General features: G+C 41.3%; 1 protein-coding gene across 2 annotated transcripts in view; it reads left to right on the top strand.

The window, feature by feature from the left end:
• Positions 1-19,437, top strand: part of GPC6 (glypican 6) — a 1,713,043-nt gene that overhangs the window by 1,511,941 nt on the left and 181,665 nt on the right. The window lies entirely within an intron of this gene.

Genomic DNA, 19,437 nt, shown 5'->3' with positions numbered 1-19,437 from the left:
ATTTCTAAGGTTGACAGTGTGTGCATTTGGTTGGAAGTGTTACACATAGATTCTTTGTCTTTAGCTGGTAATGAAGGAAAAACCAAGAAAGTTGTATTGAGTATGTCCAGGTTGGTGAAACACAATCCATCCATCAATTGGGAGAGTTGCGAGTTTAAGGTACCTTCACACGATTTCATTAATGATATCGTTGCAACGTCACGCGTTTTGTGACGTAGCAATGATATTGTTAACGAAATCGTTATGCGTGACAGCGACCAACGATCAGGCCCCTGCTGGGAGATCGTTGGTCGCTGGGAATGATCAGGACCTTTTTTTGGTCACTGATCACCCGCTGTCATCACTGAATCGGCGTGTGTGACGCCGCTCCAGCGATGTGTTCACTGGTAACCAGGGTAAATATTGGGTTACTAAGCGCAGGGCCGTGCTTAGTAACCCGATATTTACCCTGGTTACCATTGTAAAAGTAAAAAAAAAAAAAAGTACATACTCACATTCTGATGTCTATCACGTCCCCCGGCGTCAGCTTCCCGCACTGACTGTGTCAGCGCCGACTGTAAAGCAGAGCACAGCAGTGACGTCACCGCTGTGCTCTGCTTTACAGCCGGCGCTGACACAGTCAGTGCGGGAAGCTGACGCCGGGGAACGTGACAGACATCGGAATGTGAGCATGTACTGTTTTTTTTTTTTTTACTTTTACAATAGTAACCAAGGTAAATATCGGGTTACTAAGCGCGGCCCTAGGCTTAGTAACCCGATATTTACCCTGGTTACCCGGGGACTTCGGCATCATTGAAGACAGTTTCAACGATGCCGAAGTCTTTCCCCTGATCGTTGGTCGCTGGAGAGAGCTGTCTGTGTGACAGCTCCCCAGCGACCACACAACGACTTACCAACGATCACGGCCAGGTCTTATCGCTGGTCGTGATCGTTGGTAAGTCGTTTAGTGTAACGGTACCTTAAGTCTTGGGGGAATTTTTGTTTTACAGGTGTTTTTTCTAAATCTCTGAAAAAATATAGGAGGAAAAAGACAGCACAGTAGGGTTTATCCAAGGGAGATAAAGCTGTTTAAATGATGTTATACTAACCTGATTTAGTTGGGTACACACAACATTTCAATCACTTATACACCCAACTGCTGCAGGTCCAATAAGTCTTCAGACCGGGAAAACACAGAAAAGGAGTATTTGTGGATGATCTGTGCTGCTACTATCCCATATAATAAATCCAAATCCATACAGAAAGTACAGTACATGTGGTTATTCTTTTATTTAGTCCACCAGCAGTGCAGATCATCCACAATTCCTCTTTATCTGTGTTTTCTAAATCTCTGACAGATTTTTTTTCTAGATTTCATTCAGGAATTTAAGGATGTTTTTTTCTGAGAGTCAATGTGAAGTTCTTCCCTCGCACAGGTCATATGATTGTGCTATCAAATTTATCTCAAAGGTCATATTGCCAAAATCTCATCTATTTAATCTCTCTCTTCAAAAAGAGATGCCTTGAAAATGTACATTTAAATTAATCTCTCCAAGGATCACATAAGGCTTTCCACCTCACCAGTTGCCATGGGATTTTTCTTTGTTAAGAAAAAAGATGGATTTTAGAGAGATTCATTAGACTACTGTATTTAATCCATGCCCGTTCATTATGATTCCTGATCTGTTTAATCAACTAGCGGGGGCCAAGTGGTTTTCTAATCTGGATCTGAGAGGGGCATATATTATTATGAGTATTAGCCAAGGTGATGAGTGGAAGACTGCCTTCAATACTTCCGAGGGTCACTTTGTGAATTTGGTGATGCTATTGGTTTGACCAATGTTTTCTGTATTTCAGAAAGTCAGAAATTATATTTTTTCCTCTTTGGTCGCTAAATTTGTGGTGATACTTCTTGGATCATATTTTGATCTACTCAGGTTCTCCTGAGGAGCATTGGGTGCATATCTAACAGGTGCTCCAGGTCTTTCATAACAATCATTTGTTTGTCAAACTAAAGAAGTGTCAGCTTTGAGGTGCAGTAGATTTAGTTTTTGAGTCATCTGTTTTCTGCTAAAGGTTTTCAAATGGATCCCATTAAAGTACAGGCTATCCTTGATTGTGTGCAATCTGCTAACCTTCTAACCTTAAAACTTTACAGAGCTTCTAAGGGTACCGTTATACTATACGATTTACCAACGATCACGACCAGCGATACGACCTGGTCGTGATCGTTGGTAAGTCGTTGTGTGGTCGCTGGAGAGCTGTCACACAGACAGCTCTCCAGCGACCAACGATGCCGAGGTCCCCGGGCCGCGCTTAGTAACCTGATGTTTACCCTGGTTACCAGCGTAAAAAAAAACAAACAGTACATACTTACATTCCGGTGTCTGTCCCTTGCCGTCTGCTTCCCGCACTGACTGACTGCCGGCCGTAAAGTGAAAGCACAGCACAGTGCGCTGTGCTCTGCTTTCACTTTACGGCCGGCAGTCAGTCAGTGCGGGAAGCAGATGGCAAGGGACCTGACGGACACCGGAATGTAAGTATGTACTGTTTTTTTACATTTACGATGGTAACCAGGATAAACATCGGGTTACTAAGCGCGGCCCTGCGCTTAGTAACCCGATGTTTACCCTGGTTACAAGCGAACACATTGCTGGATCGGTGTCACACACATCGATCCAGCGATGACAGCGGGAGATCCAGCGACGAAAGAAAGTTGCAAACAATCTGCTATGACGTACGATTCTCAGCAGGGTCCCTGATCGCTGCTGCGTGTCAGACACAGCGATATCGTATGGATATCGCTGGAACGTCATGGATCGTACCGTCGTAGCGACAAAAGTGCCACTGTGAGACGGTACCCTAAGGTTTTGCCAATTGTTATAGTAAGTTCATTATTAACTTCAGTCATAGTCAACCCTCTTATTGATATGATTAAGAAAGGTTCTGACTTTACCTCTTGATCTTCTTTGGCTGTAGATGCTTTTGCTGCTCTCAATTTAGCCTTTTCAAAAGCTCTGGTCCTCAGTCAACCCAATGTTGATTTTCCTTTTGTGGTTGAGACAGATGCCTTTTCTGTAAGAATGGGTGCTATTCTTTCACAGAAGAAAAAGTGAAAGAGTGTTAAGTGTGGTTTTTTTTTATCTCAGATCAGTAAAGACCATTACTTTACACCTAGCGCCCTCTGACCAATGTCTCTATTCTGCAAAAGCTTTCCTAAATGCCAATGGCTCCCAATCGCCTAAATAGTAGTTGAACTCAGGGTCATTTGGATGTTTTGGGCTGTCATTATGATTTAAAAAGAGAAAACACACTAGTTTGATAATAAATGGCTTCACCCAACTACTAACCATGAGTGGAGAAAAAGGTTTGGTGTTATCATTCATATTCTCTGAAAAAAGGCCAAGAAAGCAAACATTTTGTTGTGGTATGTAAACTTTTGAGCACAACTGTATAAGAATACAACAATTAGGGAAGATAATGACCAGTTTAATAAGAATGAATACCCCTTAAAATTAACTTTTTATAATTACTTTAAAAATATGTTTATTTAAAAGACCAAAAAGTTCAGTAGTGGTTATTTATCCACAAAAAGCAGTTGACTACAGAAACCCCACACCAATGATGCAGTTGGGTTTATATTGTGTAGCTATCTCTCACAATGATGTTCCTAAAGTGATACAGCTAGCTGGGCAGCAGAGGTTGGCACCCTATTGATAAGCGCAAATGGCGCCCCTGCCCAATGTCTGCTGACACTATCTGGCCCTGTGGCTACCTGATACAATATGTTATTAGTAGTGTTGAGCATTCTGATACTGCAAGTATCGGGTATCGGCCGATATTTGCTGTATCGGAATTCCGATACCGAGATCCGATATTTTTGTGATATCGGAAATCGGTATCGGAGTGTGTGGTGCATATGGTTCCAAGGGTCTGGAGAAGAGGAAACTCTCCTTCAGGCCCTGTGATCCATATTAACGTAAAAAATAAAGAATAAAAATAAAAAATATGGCTATACTCACCCCTCCGAAAAATCCTGGCTGTCACCGCTGCAAGCGTCCGCCTCCGTCCTTAAGAATGCTGTGAGTGAAGGACCTTCGATGACGTCGCGGTCAGGTGAGCGGTCACATGAGCGGTCAGGTGACTGGTCATCTGACCGTGACATCATCGAAGATGGAAGGTGGAAATCATCTTCATGGCTGCTCCTTGATTCAAATAAATGACCTTTCACTTGGGAATCAACCTAACAGTTTGTAATTTGTAGTAATCAGAAAAAAATATTTTTCTACCACCAGGAGCAAAACAGTAACAATGCAGTGACATGGCAAAAATCTGCATAACTAATCATATGCTAAATAGTTGCAAGTCACATTTATGTATGAGATAACCAACATGATTGTCTATAAAATGATGTTAGTCTCACATTTAAAGCAATAGTGGATAATGAGATATGGAGTCAGAAAGTCAAAAGTTCAAAACATTGTTACCCTTTTGCTCTTCACTATATCTATAAAAATGTCCTTCTGTCCAAAGCTTCCGGCACTTGCCAGGGCATCGGTTAGAGCAATGTTGGTTGGAGCAGCAGCTTCTTCATTGGCTGAGGGGGAAGAGAGAGAGAAAGAGATAGAGTTAAAGAGACTCTTCTATTTTTAATAAGTATTCAAATACGTCGTTGAAAGTACACACATACAAGTTATGGGTGTGTGTGAAATATAGAATTGCACACAGATGTCATCCGAGTGCTGTCCGATTACTGCAGACATGGGCAATGGAGAAGATAGAGAAATTAGTTTCTCCATCTTCTCCGCACCGGTGCTCCGATTCTTTCCTGCCAGTCATTCGGATCACAGGAGATTGAGGCTAGGCGCAAACTCTGACAGAGTTTAACCTAAGTGTCATTTGCAGACTTGGCCGGATTTTCTCGTATGAGTGTTAGGATTTTTGTTGTTCTTCTGCAGGTTGACCACTATTGGCTGCTATTGTTCACCTTGGTAATTGTGCTACAATACCACTACTTACCACTTGAGGGCTGCTGTTGAGTTCTGAAATTGCCCTTTACTAAGATGGCAGATTCTGAACTTGTGGAATCCATATCGTTTTCTGTTTAGGCCTACTTAAAGCCACATGGATCTCTCACTCATTAGTTGTGTCTAGCTGTTAGTCCAGTTCCAATCTCCAGCTCCTTAACATTTTTGGACACACTACACAGGATCTACACAATATTGTACAATATGTAAGCAATAAGATTGCACTGCAGTCTGAGCAGATCCTTCAGTTACAGAACCAACATACTGCTCTGGCTCCTCCAAACATCCTTCCACTCCTACATTTCAAGTTTGCTGGAGACCGTGACAAATTTTGTGGATCCACCAACCAGTGCAAATTGTACTTTGGTGCACACCCTGCTCTCTTCCATCCTGACAGATCAATAGTTTTGTGTATCATTATGCTACTGACACATAAATCTTTAGCCTGGGCCAGCTCCCGTATTGAAACTCATCATGATCGAGTTAATGATCTGGAGGACTTCCTGGCAACCATGAGCCATTGTGCAATATCTCCATCTACACTGATGGCTCTATGTCAGGGTAATTACTCTACTGCAGAGTACACCACAGATCTCAGACCATGGGTTATTGAAACTGAATGGAGTAATGCTGTAAAATGATCTGTTTTTAAGAACACACACTCCACCACACTCAAAGATGAACTAGACAGGGCTGATGCGCCCACAATTTAGGATTACCACATTCACCATTGTATTTGTGTAGACACCCGATTATCAGAGAGAAGATTGAAAAAGTGGAATTCAAACTGGTCCTGTAATAGTAACCATTATCAATCTGATTCAACCCCCAGTCCCAGAGACTTTGAGATAAAGAGTCATCACATATCTGAAATTGAATTCATGCAGATTAACAGCCAAGGAAGGTGACGGGCACAAGGGGGCATTCTTTGCGTCTGGAGGAGAGAAGGTTTTTCCACCAACATAGAAGAGGATTCTTTACTGTTAGGGCAGTGAGAATCTGGAATTGCTTGCCTGAGGAGGTGGTGATGGCGAACTCAGTCGAGGGGTTCAAGAGAGGCCTGGATGTCTTCCTGGAGCAGAACAATATTGCATCATACAATTATTAGGTTCTGTAGAAGGACGTAGATCTGGGTATTTATTATGATGGAATATAGGCTGAACTGGATGGACAAATGTCTTTTTTCGGCCTTACTAACTATGTTACTATGTTACTATGTTATTAAAAATCGGTCTAAGGGGTAAGGTTTCTCCTTGTGGAGAAAAATGTGGAAGTACTGAGGGAGAAAAATGGAGACTGGGAAAATCAGTGTTTTATTGTGGTAAGTCTGACTACTTTCTCATCAATTATAATTCTTGACTATGTAAAACATTGGCAGGCTGGACTAGAGGTCTGTCCTCTTCAGTGATGAGTCTTAATTTTTTCTTCAATTCAATGATAGCCTGAGAATGGCTTGAAGACTATGTGAGCAACTCATGAAGAGGCCATCATGAGAGAATATCACATCAATCCTACTGCCAAGATCATGGTGTTGGGTGATATAATTTATGGTAGCAGGACCCCTATGGTCTTCATTCCAGGTGCACTAACAGCTCTGCATTACATTTGATTTGATTTGGCCATGGAACCAGTGGGGCCACCATTTCTCCAAAGTGTCCCTGGAGCCATTATTCAACATAATGCGAGACATCATAATATGTTGCTGGAGCTACTGCAAGCAGCCTGTGTGGCATTACCGGGCTTATCCACCATCGAGCACATCAAGGACATAATTGGTTGGTGATTACACAAGAGCTGCCAGCTATGGATCTGGATAATTTGTTCAAGTGCATTCAGCAGCAGAACCTGCATGGATGCAGTCCTTCAAGCTCATGGAAGTCACACAAAATATTAAATATGACTCTAATAGCATCACAACTTCCTTCACCAATGTTTTGCAACATATATTTGTATTTTAAGTTAATTATTTGTTTGAATATCACATTACTTTCTGTGGGTGACAATACTTTTGTCTTGCCAAAATCTGACCATTCTGTGTCCATTAATTGATCAATATTTCTGCATTGATGCCAATTTATTTTCTTAACCTAGACCACATTTCAGAGGGTTCACAGCTTTGAAACTGAATAATTTATACAACCAATGGATGAATTTAACGTCAGGTTATAGCTTTTATTTACATAACATGGATAAGCAACATAACTTCTGTCAGGGAGTGAATGTAAAATGCAGAGTGTGGACTCCATAGTATAAATTATATACATAGGCACAGCTTTACACTGTAATATGTTCATACAGCTCTACACTATACAGTTTAATATAGTATATTGTATTAAGCTGTATATAGTACATAGTGGGGAGCTGTGTACACTGGGTGTAATTATACAAGGCTCAGTACAACTTCTCCAATCCTTTATGCTTGGTTTCATTCTCAGTATGTGCTATTTTGGTTTTATAATGGTGTATGGTTTTATTAACGGCATGGCAAATGTCCGTAAAAAATGTCAACAGTCCGTGAATATCAGTCCAGTTGTCTAGGGAAAAAATTGAATAGAAGGTTGCCAACCCTGGTCACGAGCGCAAATTCTTTCATCTGAGAGAATCCGATTGATTATGAAACTCACACTTTAGTCAAACTCTGATCTGAGTGTGGTCATAATGTGATCTAATTCTCTGGGATGAAAAGAAGATGGAGAAAAATAATCGCCATCTTCTCCAGTGTCATTCCATGAACATCAGACCTCACTCAGAATGCAGTCCAATGTTTTCCATGGACTCGCTGACTTGCAGGGCCAAGTGCAATCCGAATATCAGGCATGTAATGATTTTTTTTCCTTGGGCCGGCTCTGTCCAAGTCATGTGTGCGAGCCCTAATAGAAAAACACGGCATATAAAAATTTTGTGACTTTTTAAAAGTTGCAATTGATGTATCAGCCAAAAACCTCTGGTAAACCTACCCCCCACCCACAATGTCAAACATATATAAAATATTTATATTTATATTATATTTATATTTCTTATTTAAGAAGAAAAAGAACAAAAACTAGACTAAAAAAGGTAAAATGCAATAATAGTTCCCTAAGGGTTGCGAATACTAAGCAAAATATAAGTTTTGCAGCGCCCTTACAACAGGAGCCTGGACATTTACATGTAACAAGTCACAATTGCATGGACTCTAATCACAATGACATTATTCCTGTTACTCCCTGATGGCAAAAATAGCAAAACTCTACTGCTAAATTCTTGCTGTCAAAAATACCATAACCCAATGGAAACCTGACAAGTCCCATTATCAGTCAATGAAATCTATCAGGATTCGTTGAGATCCATTTGAAGATGGATCCATTACAGCTGACATAATTCATCACGGCAGTAATGATTCATCACAGCTGTCATGACTCCGGAGATGTGACACTAATGTGAACAGTCGGATACATAATAGCTAACCCTAAGTGTATTGTGGTGTGAAGGTATAATGATTTCAATATTATAAATGAAAGTTGTGACTGTATCAGCTGCAGTTTAATGTAGAAAATCATTGACCCTCTAAATAGAGTTGAAGATAGAACAACCCTAGGGGTTTGGAGATAATGGAAACAATAATCTTACGTATATTACAATTTTAAAGTAAATACAACTTTACTATATATAGGATTAGCTATACTCTCATATGTTTTAAGTGACGTCCTTCGATATTTGTTGAGATTAGCTTCATAGAAAGCCGACAGTGTGTTACGATTTTATTATTCCTACAATAAGCTTGTGTATTGATCACTTTGGTTGAGAGCAAACCTTTGCTTGTATATTTCACATTCAAAGTAGCATTTTTTCCCTTCATTTAGGAGAAATATCATTAAGTTCTCTGTTTTTTTACTTGTTCAATTTGCTCCATTTTAGAAAGCCTTTGACATGGCAATAAACGTCTACAATAACAGTTATTTCTTGCCTTCCAATTTAAGCTCTTTATTTGATCAGAGGGATACAATTTATTGGTATTCTGCAGTATGCCAACAGCTGTTTGCTAGGTAATATTAAACTCTTAATCGACTTGGATTGTTTTTCAGAAATTTAGCAGCTATGCCAGCTAAAATTGTCACTCTACGGGCAATGTGTCTTTGAGAAGCAATTTATTTTTTTCTTTCAATCTAAGATTCAACAAATGTACAACTTCAATTGCAAATCAAAATAGAATCTTGTTCTCTTACCTGGAACTGGTACATACCACGTTCATGTATTACCACTTATTACCCATAACAACCAGGGACAATTCTGCTAAATACTGAAGATAAACTTTTAAAATGGAAAATCTGGAAACAATAAAACCCTTTCAGGACATTAGATTGGCCACCAAAATATGCCATGCTGAAAACAGAATCAGAGCTTGTATTTATAGCACACCATCAGTCCAAACCTATTAGATTATACTAGAGAACTACACACCTAGTTATTTATTCCCAATATTCTTATAAAAAATGAACGCAAGTACAGTAGATCATTCTCATTATTAGTTAAGATGAAACTGCTCTAGTTATTGACTACACCAGGCCAGGTAATTCTTTCACTCTATTCTGTTAAATACAGAACTATAATGTAATCAGTCTTTCACTATAAACTCTACCAGGCCAAAGGATTCTCTTCGCCCTCTACTTTACCCAACTGCTGCCTCCTCCAAATTTAGTATCAGCCGTCTCACCAATACTGGTAGTTTCCACAGACACACAGAGCCTATCACACAGTTGTCCACCTCAGTTATCAGTCACTAATTGGCAGCAGTTCACAGAGAATTCTCACAGACCCATCTCCTAAATGGCAAAACTCAGAGAGCCCCAGGTTATTATCAATCATTGACAACAGAAACTCCACTAAGGGTGCAGTCAGATGGCCGTATTACTCACAAAAGGATCAAATCCCAATCCTCGAACTAGCCATCAGCTCTCCTAACCTGAGCCTGACATGCTGCTGACACAGTGAGTGACTGCGTCCCAAGTAACATGCTCACCATACCTCACTTGGCAAGACAGCAGAACCATCTGCCACTTTGAGTTAGGTACCCCGTTGAACAGGTAGCCTCCTCTAAGGGCCCCTCACTGGGCATGTAGCCGCTACATTTCAACCCTGCAACCTTTCAGTCACTCTATACCTTCCTGCAGATGGACAAGTTGTCAATTCCAGTTAGCAAAATATCTTGCCTTGACCAACGTTATTCTAGCCCAGTATCACACATGATGCATTACAATGTTCACCAAATGGCACCAATGTTATTCATTCTATGAACACTCTTTTTCTATATTGCTTATATAGCGCAGTCATATTCCAGAGTTCTTCCCATAGCACCACCATACACCAATCACTAGTTGCATCAGTATCTTCCTGGGCATCACTAGGGCAATGTCCCGCCTTTGTTACTGTTCTTCAGAAGTTTCCAAATTGTAAAATTGTTATCTTATAGAGCAGAGGTGTTTGGCGGCAATTAAGGATACTTATGCCTCAGCGACGCTTTTTAACAGCGCAGAGAAATAAGTGTATAGTGCCCCCCAGAGTAGGAATTTCTCTGGGGTCTTGGCTCCCAGGGGTAGCTGAAACCCCAGAGAATTGATTTGGGTTGGTTTTTACCGACCTCAGTGTTTCGATTGCCGTCATTAACCCCTTTACCCCAAGGGTGGTTTGCACGTTAATGACCGGGCCAATTTTTACAATTCTGACCACTGTCCCTTTATGAGGTTATAACTCTGGAACGCTTCAACGGATCCCAGTGATTCTGACATTGTTTTCTCGTGACATATTGTACTTCATGACAATGGTAAAAATTCTTTGATAGTACCTGCGTTTATTTGTGAAAAAAACGGAAATTTGGCGAAAATTATGAAAATTTCCCAATTTTCCAAATTTGAATTTTTATGCAATTAAATTACAGAGATATGTCACACAAAATACTTAATAAGTAACATTTCCCACATGTCTACTTTACATAAGCACAATTTTGGAACCAAAATTTTTTTTTGTTAGGGAGTTATAAGGGTTAAAATTTGACCAGCAATTTCTCATTTCTACAACACCATTTTTTTTTAGGGACCACATCTCATTTGAAGTCATTTTGAGGGGTCTATATGATAGAAAATACCCAAGTGTGACACCATTCTAAAAACTACACCCCTCAAGGTGCTCAAAACCATATTCAAGAAGTTTATTAACCCTTCTGGTGCTTCACAGGAATTTTTTGAATGTTTAAATAAAAATGAACATTTAACTTTTTTTTCACAAAAAATTTAATTCAGCTCCAATTTGTTTTATTTTACCAAGGGTAACAGGAGAAAATGGACCCCAAACATTGTTGTACAATTTGTCCTGAGTACGTCAATACGCCACATGTGGGGGTAAACCACTGTTTGGGCGCATGGCCGAGCTCGGAAGCAAAGGAGCGCCATTTGACTTTTCAATGCAAAATTGACTGGAATTGAGATGGGATGCCATGTTTCGTTTGGAGAGCCCCTGATGTGCCTAAACATTGAAACCCCCCACAAGTGACACCATTTTGAAAAGTAGACCCCATAAGGAACTTATCTAGAGGTGTGGTGAGCACTTTGACCCACCAAGTGCTTCACAGAAGTTTATAATGTAGAACCGTAAAAATAAAAAATCATATTTTTTCACAAAAATTATCTTTTCTCCACCAATTTTTTATTTTCCCAAGGGTAAGAGAAGAAATTGGACCCCAAAAGTTGTTGTACAATTTGTCCTGAGTACGCTGATAGCCCATATGTGGGGGTAAACCATTGTTTGGGCGGATGGGAGAGCTCGGAAGGGAAGGAGCGCCGATTGACTTTTCAATGCAAAATTGACAGGAATTGAGATGTGACGCCATGTTGCGTTTGAAGAGCCACTGATGTGCCTAAACATTGAAACCCCCCACAAGTGACACTATTTTGGAAAGTAGACCCCCTAAGGAACTTATCTAGAGGTGTGGTGAGCACTTTGACCCACCAAGTGCTTCACAGAAGTTTATAATGCAGAGCCGTAAAAATAAAACAAAATTTGTTTCCCACAAAAATTATTTTTTTAGCCCCCAGTTTTGTATTTTCCCGAGGGTAACAGGAGAAATTGGACCCCAAAATTTGTTGCCCAATTTGTCCTGAGTGCGATGATACACCGTATGTGGGGGAACCACTGTTTGGGCACATGGGAGGGCTCGGAAGGGAAGGAGTGCCATTTGAATGCAGACTTAGATGGATGTTGTGAATTCTGTGGCTGAATTCACTCCTGTGGTCACAAGTGGTACTGCAGCTTCTGAGCTTCCTCCCTCAGGTGTTCTGGTGAGCTCGTTAACTGCTTCATTACTTAACTCCGCCTGATGCTGCTATCCTTGCTCCTTGTCAATGTTTCAGTGTTGGATCTGAGCTTCTCCTGATTGTTCCTGTGTCCTGCTGCTCTGTATAGCTAAGTGCTTTTTGCTTTTTTGTTGCTTTTTTTCTGTCCAGCTTGTCTTTTGTTTTGCTGGAAGCTCTGAGACGCAAAGGGTGTACCGCCGTGCCGTTAGTTCGGCACGGTGGGTTTTTTTGCCCCCTTTGCATGGTTTTGCTTTAGGGTTTTTTGTAGACTGCAAAGTTCGCTTTACTGTCCTCGCTCTGTCCTAGAATATCGGGCCCCACTTTGCTGAATCTATTTCATCCCTACGTTTTGTCTTTTCTTCTTACTCACAGTCATTATATGTGGGGGGCTGCCTTTTCCTTTGGGGAATTTCTCTGGGGCAAGTCAGGCCTATTTTTCTATCTTCAGGCTAGCTAGTTTCTTAGGCTGTGCCGAGTTGCCTAGGTAGTTGTTAGGCGCAATCCACAGCCGCTTTTAGTTGTGTTTAGGATAGGATCAGGTGTGCAGTCTACAGAGTTTCCACGTCTCAGAGCTCGTTCTTGTATTTTTGGGTATTTGTCAGATCACTGTGTGCACTCTGATCGCTAAGCACACTGTGTTTCTGGATTGCCTTCATAACACCTGTCATTAGCAAACATAACAGATGGAATGGTCTGCAGGTGTCACATTGCGTTTGCAGAGCCCCTAATGTACCTAAACAGTAGAAACCCCCCACAAGTGACACCATTTTGGAAACTAGACTCCCTAAGGAACTCATCTAGATGTGTTGTGATAGCTTTGAACCCCCAAGTGTTTCACTACAGTTTGTAACGCAGAGCCGTGAAAATTAAAAAAAAAAATCTTTCCCCCCAAAATTATTTTTTAGCCCCCAGTTTTGTATTTTCCCCGAGGGTAAGAGGAGAAATTCGACCCCAAAAGTTGTTGTCCAATTTGTCCTGAGTACGCTGATACCCCGTATGTTGGGGGGAACACCGTTTGAGCGCATGGCAGAGCTCGGAAGGGAAGGAGCGCCATTTGGAATGCAGACTTAGATGGAATGGTCTGCAGGCGTCACATTGCGTTTGCAGAACCCCTAATGTACCTAAACAGTAGAAACCCCCCACAAGTGACCCCATATTGGAAACTAGACCCCCCAGGGAACTAATCTAGATGTGTTGTGAGAACTTTCAACCCCCAAGTGTTTCACTACAGTTTATAACGCAGAGCCGTGAAAATAAAAAAATCTTTTTTTTCCCACAAAAATTATTTTTTAGCCCCCAGTTTTGTATTTTCCCAAGGGTAACAGGAGAAATTGGACCACAAAAGTTGTTGTTCTATTTGTCCTGAGTACGCTGATACCCCATATGTATCAGCTCGGAAGGGAAGGAGCACTGTTTTACTTTTTCAACGCAGAATTGGCTGGAATTGAGATCGGACGCCATGTCGCGTTTGGAGAGCCCCTGATGTGCCTAAACAGTGGAAACCCCACAATTATAACTGAAACCCTAATCCAAACACACCCCTAACCTTAATCCCAACAGTAACCCTATCCACACCTCTAACCCTGACACACCCCTAACCCTAATCCCAACCCTATTCCCAACTGTAAATGTAATCTAAACCCTAACTGTAACTTTAGCCCCAACCCGAACCCTAACTTTAGCCCCAACCCAAACTGTAGCCCTAACCCTAACCCTAGCCCTAACCCTAGCCCTAGCCCTAACCCTAGCCCTAACCCTAACCCTAGCCCTAACCCTAGCCCTAACCCTAGCCCTAACCCTAGCCCTAACCCTAGCCCTAGCCCTATCCCTGGCCCTAAACCTAGCCCTAACCCTAACCCTAGCCCTAATGGGAAAATGGAAATAAATACATTTTTTTAATTTTTCCCTAACTAAGGGGGTGATGAAGGGGGGTTTGATTTACTTTTAGAGCGGGTTTTTTAGCGGATTTTTATGATTGACAGCCGTCACACACTGAAAGACGCTTTTTATTGCAAAAAATATTTTTTGCATTACCACATTTTGAGAGCTATAATTTTTCCATATTTTGGTCCACAGAGTCATGTGAGGTCTTGTTTTTTGCGGGACGAGTTGACGTTTTTATTGGTAACATTTTCGGGCATGTGACATTTTTTGATCGCTTTTTATTCCGATTTTTGTGAGGCAGAATGACCAAAAACCAGCTATTCATGAATTTCTTTTGGGGAGGCGTTTATACCGTTCCGCGTTTGGTAAAATTGATAAAGCAGTTTTATTCTTTGGGTCAGTACGATTACAGCGACACCTCATTTATATCATTTTTTTATGTTTTGGCGCTTTTATACGATAAAAACTATTTTATAGAAAAAATAATTATTTTTGCATCGCTTTATTCTCAGGACTATAACTTTTTTATTTTTTTGCTGATGATGCTGTATGGTGGCTCGTTTTTTGAGGGACAAGATGACGTTTTCAGTGGTACCATGGTTATTTATATCTGTCTTTTTGATAGCGTGTTATTCCGCTTTTTGTTCGGGGGTATGATAATAAAGCGTTGTTTTTTGCCTCGTTTTTTTTTTTTTCTTACGGTGTTTACTGAAGGGGTTAACTAGTGGGCCAGTTTTATAGGTCGGTCCGTTACGGACGCGGGGATACTAAATATATGTACTTATATTCCCATAAATACATTCCAAGAAATGTATTTATGGGAATAATATTTTTTTTTTTCATTATTTTGTAATATTTTTTTTTATACATTTGAAAATTTTTTTTTTACTTTTTTACTTTGTCCCAGGGGGGGACATCACAGATCGGTGATCTGACAGTTTGCACAACACTCTGTCAGATCAATGATCTGATAGCAGTGCAGGCTGCTTCACAGTGCCTGCTCTGAGCAGGCTCTGTGAAGCCACCTCCCTCCCTGCAGGACCCGGATCCGCGGCCATCTTGGATCCGGGGCTCGAGCAGGGAGGGAGGTGAGGAGACCCTCGCAGCAACGCGATCACATCGCTTTGCTGCGGGGGGCTCAGGGAAGCCCGGAGGGAGCAGCCTCCCTGTGCGATGCTTCCCTATACCGCCGGCACATCGCGATCATCTTTGATCGCGGTGTGCCAGGGGTTAATGTGCCGGGGGCGGTCCGTGACCGCTCCTGGCACATAGTGCCGGATGTCAGCTGCGATAGGCAACTGACACCCGGCCGCGATCGGCGGCGCTCCCCCCGTGAAGTCACCCAGGCCACGACTTCTTCATCCAGGAAGAAAATGACGGGCGCATGCGCAGTGCACCTGCTGAGACCTGCCGTCTGGCACCCGGCAGCAGTAGAAATTTTTTCCTATTGGTTCATTTTGATCACTGTGATAGACCCTATGACAGTGATCAAAATAAAAAAATAAATCAAACTCCCCTTTATCACCCCCTTAAGTAAAAATTATAAAATAAAAAAGTATTTATTTCCATTTTTCCATTAGGGATAGAGTTGGGCTAAAGTTAGGGTTGAGCTAAAGTAGGGGTTAGGGTTGGGCTAAAGTTAGGGTTAGGGTTGGGAGTAGGGTTAAGGTTGGGCTACAGTTAGGGTTGGGCTAAAGATAGAGTTGAGCTAAAGTTAGGGTTAGGTTTGGGCTAAAGTTAGAGTTATGGTTGGGACTAGGGTTAGGGTTGGGCTACAGTTAGGGTTAAGCTAAAGTTAGGGTTGGGCTAAAGTTTGGGGTTGTGGTTATGGTTGGGATTATGGTTAGGGTTGGGATTAGGGTTAGGGGTGTGTTAGGGTTAGGGTTGTGGTTAGGATTATGTTTAGGGTTGGGATTAGGGTTAGGGATGTGTTGGGGTTAGGGTTGGAGTTAGAATTTGGGGAGTTCCACTGTTTAGTTACATCAAGGGGTCTCCAAATGCAACATGGCATCCGCCATTGATTTCAGCCAACTTTGAGTTTAAAAAGTCAAACATCATTCCCTCCCTTCTGAGCCCTGCCATGTGCCTGAACAGTGGTCCATTTTATCCTTTTACCCTTGTGAAAATAAAAAAAAGGTTCCAAAGTAAATTTTTTGTGAAAAAAGTAAAATGTAAATTTTTTCTTTCCACATTGGTTTAGTCCTCGTTAAGCACATGAAGAGTTAATAAACTTCTTGAATGTGGTTTTGACCTTGAGGGGTGCAGTTTTTACAATGGTGTCACTTTTGGGTATTATCTGCTATATTGCCCCCCAAATTCACTTCAAATGTGAGATTGTCCCTAAAAAATGGTTTTGCAAATTTTGTTGGAAAAATGAGTCAACTGGTCAACTTTTAACCCTTATAACGTCCTAACAAAAACAAATTCCAAAAATATGCTGATGTAAAGTAGACATGTGGGAAATGTTATTTATTTATAAGAAAAAAAAAGTTTGTGCTTGACGCCCTAGCCAGCTCACCGACTGCCCCAGGTGCACGGAACTCTGTCAGGATCTGATGTGAATCAACAATATACGAAAGTGGAGGTTCCAGCTCCTAAAGCGATTTCTTTATTCTTCCATCAATTTAAAGCATAGCAAGTGGCAGAATCCTCTTGATATGTGGATGAGCACACCAGGCACTGGAACATCCACTTTTGTATATTAATGTTATTTATTACCTATTTTGTTTGACACCACTCTCTGATTTAAGTGTACAAAAATTAAAAGTTTGAAAATTGCAAAATACATACATACATCAACAAGCAGGAATACACAGTAGCTGGCATCTGATACTGCTACGTACTATTGTTTTGCATAAGCAATCAAAAGATCACAGATGCAAGTCTGTCCCCCAAAGATACTAATTAAAAGTGAAAAAAAATGTTTTTATAACAAAAAATGTAACAAAAATATTAAACTGTTATGTATTTTCAAAGTAAGTACACCCACCTCAACAGGTCTAAGAGACCTATTTAACATCGATATAGTGTTTTTACTTTCCGTTTACCCAAATGTAAATAACCAAATAAAAAAATAATAATAACAACGCATTTGAATTTGCTGTGTGTATAATTGCCTAAATAAGTAGAAAATACAAAAGATCTATCCCACACAGCGAACGCTGAAATGAAAAATAAAAAATGAAGCAGAATTGACGTTTTTCAGGCACCACATTTCACAGAATAAATGCAATATAAAAGGAACAAAACATTGCATGTACCCCAACATGGTGCCAATAGAATTGTCAGCTTGGTATGCAAAAAGCAAGCTGTCACACAACACCATCAATGGGAAAAGAAAAAAAGTTACAGCTGTGAGAATATAGTGAAATAAGCAAAAATGAATTTTTGAAAATTTCCTAATTATCTTTCACCCCATAAATAAAAAAATAAGATGCAAGTTTGATATAATCTTTATCATAAAACAAATTCAAAACTACAAGTCGTTCCACAAAAAAGTCCTCATATAACTGTGTCAATGGAAATGTAAAAAAGTTATGGCTCTTGACAAAGGTGGGGAAAAAATTGACTGCACAAAAAATAAATATTGGTGTTAAATAAGCCTCTCAGACCTGTTGAAGAGTGTCTACTTACTTTGAAAACCCATATCAGAATAGCTGAATAATCATTTTTGAAAATGTCCTTACCTTATTGTTATAATATAATTTAATATTACTATTATAAAATTATTCTGACGCGTACTTTCTAAGTAGTTACACCAGTCTCATTGGTTCTTAATGATCTAGGTAATGATGTATGTACTGTAGTTTGTTTTATGCAATCTGGTGAAAAGTCTGCTTCAACAAGGGACAAGGTGCTTAATGTGAAAAAAAAGTGATAATGGGTGGCAAAAAAGGGAAAATGAATGGAGACCAAATGAGTTACAAAGATAACGGGGAAGAGTGAAGCCTAAAATAATTGTCATGTGTTCGCTAAGGGCAGTCTCACATGTCCAGATAATTCCGGTACCGGAAAAATCGGTACCGGAATTATCCGTGTCCAGGTGCCGGTGCGTTTCTGTGGCACATCAGTGTGGCACACATGCGGCACACGTGTGCCGTCCGTGTGCCCACTGGGTACCACATGCACCGTGCCAGAGACAGCGCTATAATTTAGCACTGTCCCCTGCACCTGGTGCTGAAGCCGCGATTCATATCTTCCCTGCAGCAGCGTTTGCTGTAGAGAAGATATGAATAATCGTGTTTAAAATAAAGATCCATGACCCCACCCCCTCCCACTCCCTGTACACCCCCCCCCTCGCTGTTATTAAAATACTCACCCGGCTCCCTCGCTGGCTGGCGCTGCTTCCTGTCCTGGCCGCACCTTCTACTGTATGAGCGGTCACGTGGGGCCGCTCATTTACAGTAATGAATATGCGGCTCCACCCCTATGAGAGGTGGAGCCGCATATTCATGATTGTAATGGGGGGCCCCACGTGACCGCTCATACAGTAGAAGGTGCGGCCAGGACAGGAAGCAGCGCCAGCCAGCGAGGGAGCCGGGTGAGTATTTTAATAACAGCGGGGGGGGGGGCACACAGGGGGAGGGAGGGGGTGGGCACATGGATCTTTATTTTAAACACGATTATTCATATCTTCTCTACAGCAAACGCTGCTGCAGGGAAGATATGAATCGCGGCTTCAGCACCATTGGGGGGGACAGCACTTACAGTAGCGCTGTCTCCTGCACGGCACACGGACTGCACATGGACAACGTCCATATGCGGTATGTGTTTTACACGGACCCATTGACTTTAATGGGTCCGTGTAATCCGTGCGCTCCCACGAACACTGATATGTCTCCGTGTTTGGCACACGGAGACACGCTCCACAAAAAATCAATGACATCTGCACAAATGCATTGATTTCAATGTGTCTACGTGTGTCAGTGGCTCCAGTACGTGAGGAAACTGTCACCTCACGTACCGGAGCCACTGACGTATGAAACCGGCCTAATAGAGTGGGGCCCTAGGGAGTATCTATGGGGGGAAGGATTTGCAGTCACACCTGGGCCTGCCAAAACAGGAGACCACAGAAGATCTTTTGGGCCCTTATGAGAAGACTAATACTACTAATGAAGATCCATGATGGTTGGAGGCCCTGTTGGAGATTTTGCATCGGTGCCCTCAAGTTTAATTTTACACTACTGGTGGCTCTAATTCTAGCTTTTATTTATTACATCCCT

This window comes from Ranitomeya imitator, chromosome 3 (genome assembly GCF_032444005.1).
Source record: "Ranitomeya imitator isolate aRanImi1 chromosome 3, aRanImi1.pri, whole genome shotgun sequence".
Classification (NCBI taxonomy): Eukaryota; Metazoa; Chordata; class Amphibia; order Anura; family Dendrobatidae; genus Ranitomeya; species Ranitomeya imitator.
The sequence above is the reverse complement of the archived record's forward strand: the minus strand, read 5'-3'. Positions and strand labels throughout refer to the sequence as shown.